We start from the raw sequence: 6,000 nt of genomic DNA, 5'->3' as shown, positions 1-6,000 counted from the left end.
ATGGAAATAGGCATCTCGTAGGAATCGTTTGGGAACCAAATACGCTAATAAAGTGTTATCTTACTAGGATGACGTATCGTTCGAAAATCACTTTCGAACGAGTAAAATCAATTTTCTAATTTTTTTGAGCCATATTTCTGGATCTATACAAACGTGTAATTCACCTACGTGAGAAACCGTACCAGCTCTCATTAAATTACAAGTAATACTGAAATATGTAGCAACTGGAGTCACTAAAATGCAGGTATTGGATTCCGAAGAGCATTATTTTTAAATTTTTATGTTATGTACAGTACACTGAAGGTACACCGGAAACTAAGGTTTTTACCTCAACAGTTCAGCTTCGTTTTTATTTTCAGGATTAGTAAAGGTTCTAATCGGTCACAGGGGCTGTAAATATACGTTTGTTTCAGCAGTGTGATACTTAATTTTGTAACCAAACAATATAGTACTGAGCAGAACAGTCATTACTCAATAACAGCGCTAATATCAGACTGCAACGTTTAAATTGGATTTTAGTGAGGGTCAAGAGTAGTTTTAAATCTCTAACACCACAAATAAATCTTAGTTTACTGTGACAATTACACTCAAAAACCAAAGCAAAAAATTATTATATTTTTTTCTGAAATATAGTATTCCTTTACAATACTGACTGTTTTGTAGTAATACGAACCTCAACAAATTCACACTCTCAGTTTCAATTCTTTTTAATCCATTTCGTCACTTCAAACGATGATGTGTTACTCCGCTACAAGTAAGTGATTACAAGGAGTTGCTGAATGTTAGTGTGATATTCCTGTCCTACTGTTTAAGAACATTTGACCACTTCAGGAAGTATTTATTTATTTGGTTGAAGACTAAGCCCTTTAATTTGGAATGACGCAAATTTTCCAAGTATGTAAACAAACTTTTCTAGATCTGTGCCGTCGATCGGACCACAGCAGGATGAGAGCAGTTCCACCTATTTCCAGTTTCTGAAGCTTGTGGGCCATGGTGGGGAAAGTGACATCAGCAAGTAAGTAGGCTTTCATTCATCTTTCGCAACTTACTCGTAAGTTTGCTAGGTAGTGTGCACGTTGGGTGCCTTCACATGTAAGTTGACTTATGCGAATGGTGGTGGGGGTATGCACATGTAAGAAATTCCTGCCAATGGAAGCCTTGCTGTAGATTATGACGTAACGGTGCTTTCATTGATCGGTAGCGAGCGATGTAGGTAGTAGGTGTTACCTCTGGTTGTTTGATTACCTGTGGCAGGAGTTTTGTTTACTGCGTTGATAGTTCGGTGATAATTAGAATGGGCTAGACTTTGCTTATAATTTATTTTTACATTATTTTTTAGTGTTGGGTTCATTGTTATACTGTGTTTGCAGCTAGGATAAGTTATATTTTTGCATTAATGAACTAAAAATTGTCGTTTGACAATGTACCCCGGTTGGAAGATTTAATGGTCCGAAAGACTCCCATAGCAAGCAGCTTGCGAAGTGGAGATTCGTGAAAAACACTGTTTAGCGCAAGTGTATATTCTGGTTCCGATTATAAGCGATAAACTTTGGTATTAGGGTTTCCGCATTTATCGGTTTTGTTGCCACAAGTGGAGTGGGAATGCGGTGTGAGCATCCGTGGGATGCTGTACGTCTAATTGCGACGAGGACATCTGAAGCGGATACGAAGTATTACGCAAAAGTCAGCGAGCCCTGAAGGTATTCCACATATTAATCTATCAGAACCCCTGCTTATAAACTTAAGCTATTAGATAATTTGGCGAAGTTCTTCGAATAGTGAAAATTATACATTCACATATAGGGTTGCATTTTGTTTTGTATATGCAAGTTGTGCCGTCGTAACAGAAATTATACCTCTTCCCGTTTTTACGTAGACATGTATTATGCTATTTAGAAATCAGTAATGTTTTATGGCACACACTTGGCTATTGCTTGTAGACGCCTTCACTAGTGCACTTTTACCTAATGTTGTGACCCAAGAGCCGCAAGGTATTTATAGATTTTAAAAAAATATTTTCTTCCATTTTCTAGTTTTCAAATAACAGTGAATTATAGTGGTGGTAATATCTAGTCGAACATAGTTTTAATTAGTGGTATTGGCTTTTCACATTCAGGCAATGCACAGCATTGAAGGGGTATCCGTGCCTTTTCCTGTCAAAATATTTTTTCGTAACATGAGATGATTTACTTAAGAAATTTTCTACTTTCAGCTATTTGTATATGTATCAGGGAAAATACTGTGATGGCCTTTAATATATTTCATGGGTGTGCTGTGGAGAAGAGCCTGGAAACTTAATTTCTGTGCTTTAGTGTTTTTAATTTGTGTTCATTCAAAGTTCACCTAAATTTTTTGGTTGCTTCTTAACTGACATAAATACAAATTTTTGAGGATTTAGTATATTCCATTTTGAAATTTTTTGATTTTTTTTCCCCCCGTCTGATACAGGTGATTGTGTGTGTGTGTGTGTGTGTGTGTGTGTGTGTGTGTGTGTGTGTGTGTGTGTTTTAATAGATGAACTATGGTACTATTTAGTTTCTCAAATTAAATATGATCTGTTCTAGTACTTACCTTCAGTTTTGTGTATATGTAGGCTATAGTTGCTATGGACTGTGAAAAAAATAGCAAACTAAAAGTAGGATGTTTGTACAGTCTTTAACCATTCTAGCATTGAAAGAAGGTGTTTTGGAGTGAAAGCAGTAGGGGTGTGGGGGAGTGCATTTTAGGTTATAATTTTCTCTATGAAACACAGCAAGTATGTTGGACAAAAGTTCTACTAAAAAACAAAGTCAAATTTTACATTTCATTTGAAATAGGCTGTATTTCTGTTGAAATATAGATACATCTGCTATGGTGTTCTTTTCAACAGGGAATGAGGCACCTTTTAACTCCTGAATATTTCTATGGATGGAAATACAGCCAAATTTTTGAGAAATAGATTAGGTCACATGAATTTTACTTAGTAATTTTTTGTTTTTCTCTTCTACTTTCCTTGCAAAGAAGTCATTGTTACCATTTTCTGCAAACTCCCCGGGTGTGAAAGATTGTTAATTTATAGTCCTTAAATTGTTATTAGTCAATTCATATATTCGTAATCATATGTATCTTTAAAAGAGCTTCAGTGTTTTACCTCTCAGAAGATTCAACCAATATAACTTCTCATGCAGCTTTGGATTGATTGAATTTTTTTTAAATTTTTAATATATATATAAAAAAACAAAGATGATGTGACTTACCATACGAAAGCGCTGGCAGGTCGATAGAAACACAAACAAACGCATACATACACACAAAATTCTAGCTTTTGCAACCAATGGTTGCTTCGTCAGGAAAGATGGAAGGAGAGGGAAAGACGAAAGGATGTGGGTTTTAAGGGAGAGGGTAAGGAGTCATTCCAATCCCGGGAGCAGAAAGACTTACCTTAGGGGGGAAAAAAGGACAGGTATACACTCTCGCGCGCACACGCACGCACACACACACACACACACACACACACACACACACACACACATCCATCCGCACATACACAGACACAAGGCAGGTAGGAATCGTGGCCTAAATTCAATGGTACAGAATTTTATTGAAAAAGCCCAAACACATTTTGGAAAAGAAAACCTGAGGGGTCAATATTAACAAAACTAATTTATTTTAAGACAAGTGGCTCAAATAAAAATTCTGTTGTAAATGAGGACATTCAGGAAAATACCTGTTCAGAATGTAAATTTCTGGAGATATATATAGATGACAGACTTTCGTGGAATCAGCAAATAGATCATATCTGTGTAAAATAACATCTAGTCTGTATTTACTAAGGAGATTAGTTCAATATCCAGATATTAAAGCAATAAAAATAGCGTATTTTGGGTTGGTGTAGCCCCATCTATCTCATGGAATTGTATTGTGGGGTGGGTGTAGCCAGTACAACATAAGAAGGGTATTTGTATTGCAGAAAAGACTAATAAGAACTATGGTAAAAGTAAGACCCAGAATTTCATGCAAAAACCTGTTTATTAATTTTAATATTATGACTATCTATGCAGTATATATGTTTCAATAAATATTATTAGTGAAAAAAGACAAAAAAGTGACAAACAGGAGTATGGAAATCCATGATTACGATACAAGGCACAAATCAGACTTTCATATGGTGAGCAGAAGATTGAATCTAACAACAAATACCCCATTCATTAAGGGAGCAATATTTTATAATTCTCTGCCAAACAACCTGAAACAGCTTTCTGGTAGAATTTTTAAAAATGAGTTAAAAAATGCCTTATATTGAAGAGCCCATACAGTATGGTGCTGACATGATTTGACCTCAGGAATGTTATGTTAAATATACTTAAATGATCTTTTACTTAATAGCATGTAATCTATATATATTGTGTATCAATAATCTAAATGTAATTACTGTAACTTTGCCCATGCATGTTAAATACATGTTTCAAGCTGTAAGATAAATAAGTATATACCCATTGTTAATTTTGGCCTACCTTTGCAAGTGTTTTTATTCAATTCAACATACAAAGAAACATCATCAGATTGTTTCTTTCGTCTTCTGTGAAACCATATGAATGAATATCCAAAAGCTTTTGTGATGTTTGCTTTATTAAAAGCTGTGGCTCTTGGTAAGCTAGTGTTTTCGTATGTGAGCTGTTTGTACCTGCTTATGAAATCCTTGACCCAGTCTATTTCAGCTTTTTTTTTCATACCAATTTCTTTGTGTGTACTGTTACCTATATCAGTACTTTGTGAAGGGTGTGGCAGAAGGTACATCCCACTGTACCAGTTGCTAGGGGATTCTTGTTCCATTTATGCATGGAGCATGTGAAGAATGACTGTTTAAATGCCTCTGCACTTGCTAAAATTAGTCTGTGTCCTCACAATCCGTATGGGAGTGATATGTAGGATATTGTTGTATATTCCTGGAGTCATCATTTAAAGCCAGTTCTTGAAGCTTTGTGAGGCATAATCCGTATCAATTCAGGCAGGCTAGGAAAAAAATCTTACCTTCATAGTCTCTGATGTTATTGAATTTAACGTATGTTAAAATGAAGGACTAAGTAAGGAACACACATTTTTTTTATTTTCTCCAAAAAAAATTATGCTCAGAGATACAGCCCTCCAAAGATGACACTGTGCATACCATTTTGATGATGCGAATGTTGGAAAAAATTTTAAGATGCTGTATCTACAGTTCTAAATATTTTGATTTTTTTTTGAAAGATAATTGCTTTATGATTACAAAGAAATCCTCCATTTAGACTTACCTGTCAAAGTCTTTACTACAGCATTCTGAACTTTTTTATAGGCCTAATTTATGGATTTTTTATTTTTTTTCCAGAAATGGCAGTCCATAAAATTTGGATTTTTTTTCTGTTGATTAGTACCCTATAATTCTACATTGCTTGAAAGGAAAGCTTCTACTCTTAGGTTGAATATGTTTTATAAACAATTAAAATTTTTGCCATACATAAAACTGTTTCATTACCACATTATCACATAACATTTTCATGAAAAATCAAAACCTAGCCTTATTTAACATAATTTTAGTTTTGAAAGATGAGTAAGAGACTCGTTTTTCAACCTTTTTAAATGGTTACAAAATGTATGTGAAAGGTCCAAAGACTTCGAAGTTTCAATTTATGCAACTTCTGTGCACTCTGTTTTGTGCTGAAATTAGCCAGTCAGTGAATTAAAAATGTGTACCACTGCTTCAGTATCTTCCTTTGATATAGAGTGATGCATTCGTGTTGAACCAATGGGAACTGGAGCACTTACAGTCTTCAAGTCATTGTGAACAGGAAGTGAGCACTGATGGCATTGTTGCTGTCCTTCAGCTGGAAACCTATATCCAGCAGCTGGTCCATGTGGTAGCATAAAGTTCACTACAGTTTTGTTTAACTCTTAACTGGTGTCTATAATTTCTGCAATCCACCAATCACTGTCATACACACATGCCAAAACCATCCCCCTTCTCAAATTATGAATCTGAATATT

General features: G+C 35.0%; 1 protein-coding gene across 3 annotated transcripts in view; it reads left to right on the top strand.

The window, feature by feature from the left end:
- Window positions 1-1,233: 1,233 nt before the first annotated feature.
- Window positions 1,234-6,000, top strand: part of LOC124556449 — a 219,397-nt gene continuing 214,630 nt past the window's right edge. For all 3 annotated transcript variants that reach the window (XM_047130399.1, XM_047130398.1, XM_047130400.1), the window contains exon 1: window positions 1,234-1,700. The gene's annotated coding sequence lies outside the window, so the exon portion shown is untranslated. The remainder of the gene's footprint in view (window positions 1,701-6,000) is intronic.

This window comes from Schistocerca americana, chromosome X (assembly GCF_021461395.2).
Source record: "Schistocerca americana isolate TAMUIC-IGC-003095 chromosome X, iqSchAmer2.1, whole genome shotgun sequence".
In the NCBI taxonomy this organism is placed as follows: Eukaryota; Metazoa; Arthropoda; class Insecta; order Orthoptera; family Acrididae; genus Schistocerca; species Schistocerca americana.
This window is presented reverse-complemented; position numbering and strand designations above follow the sequence as displayed.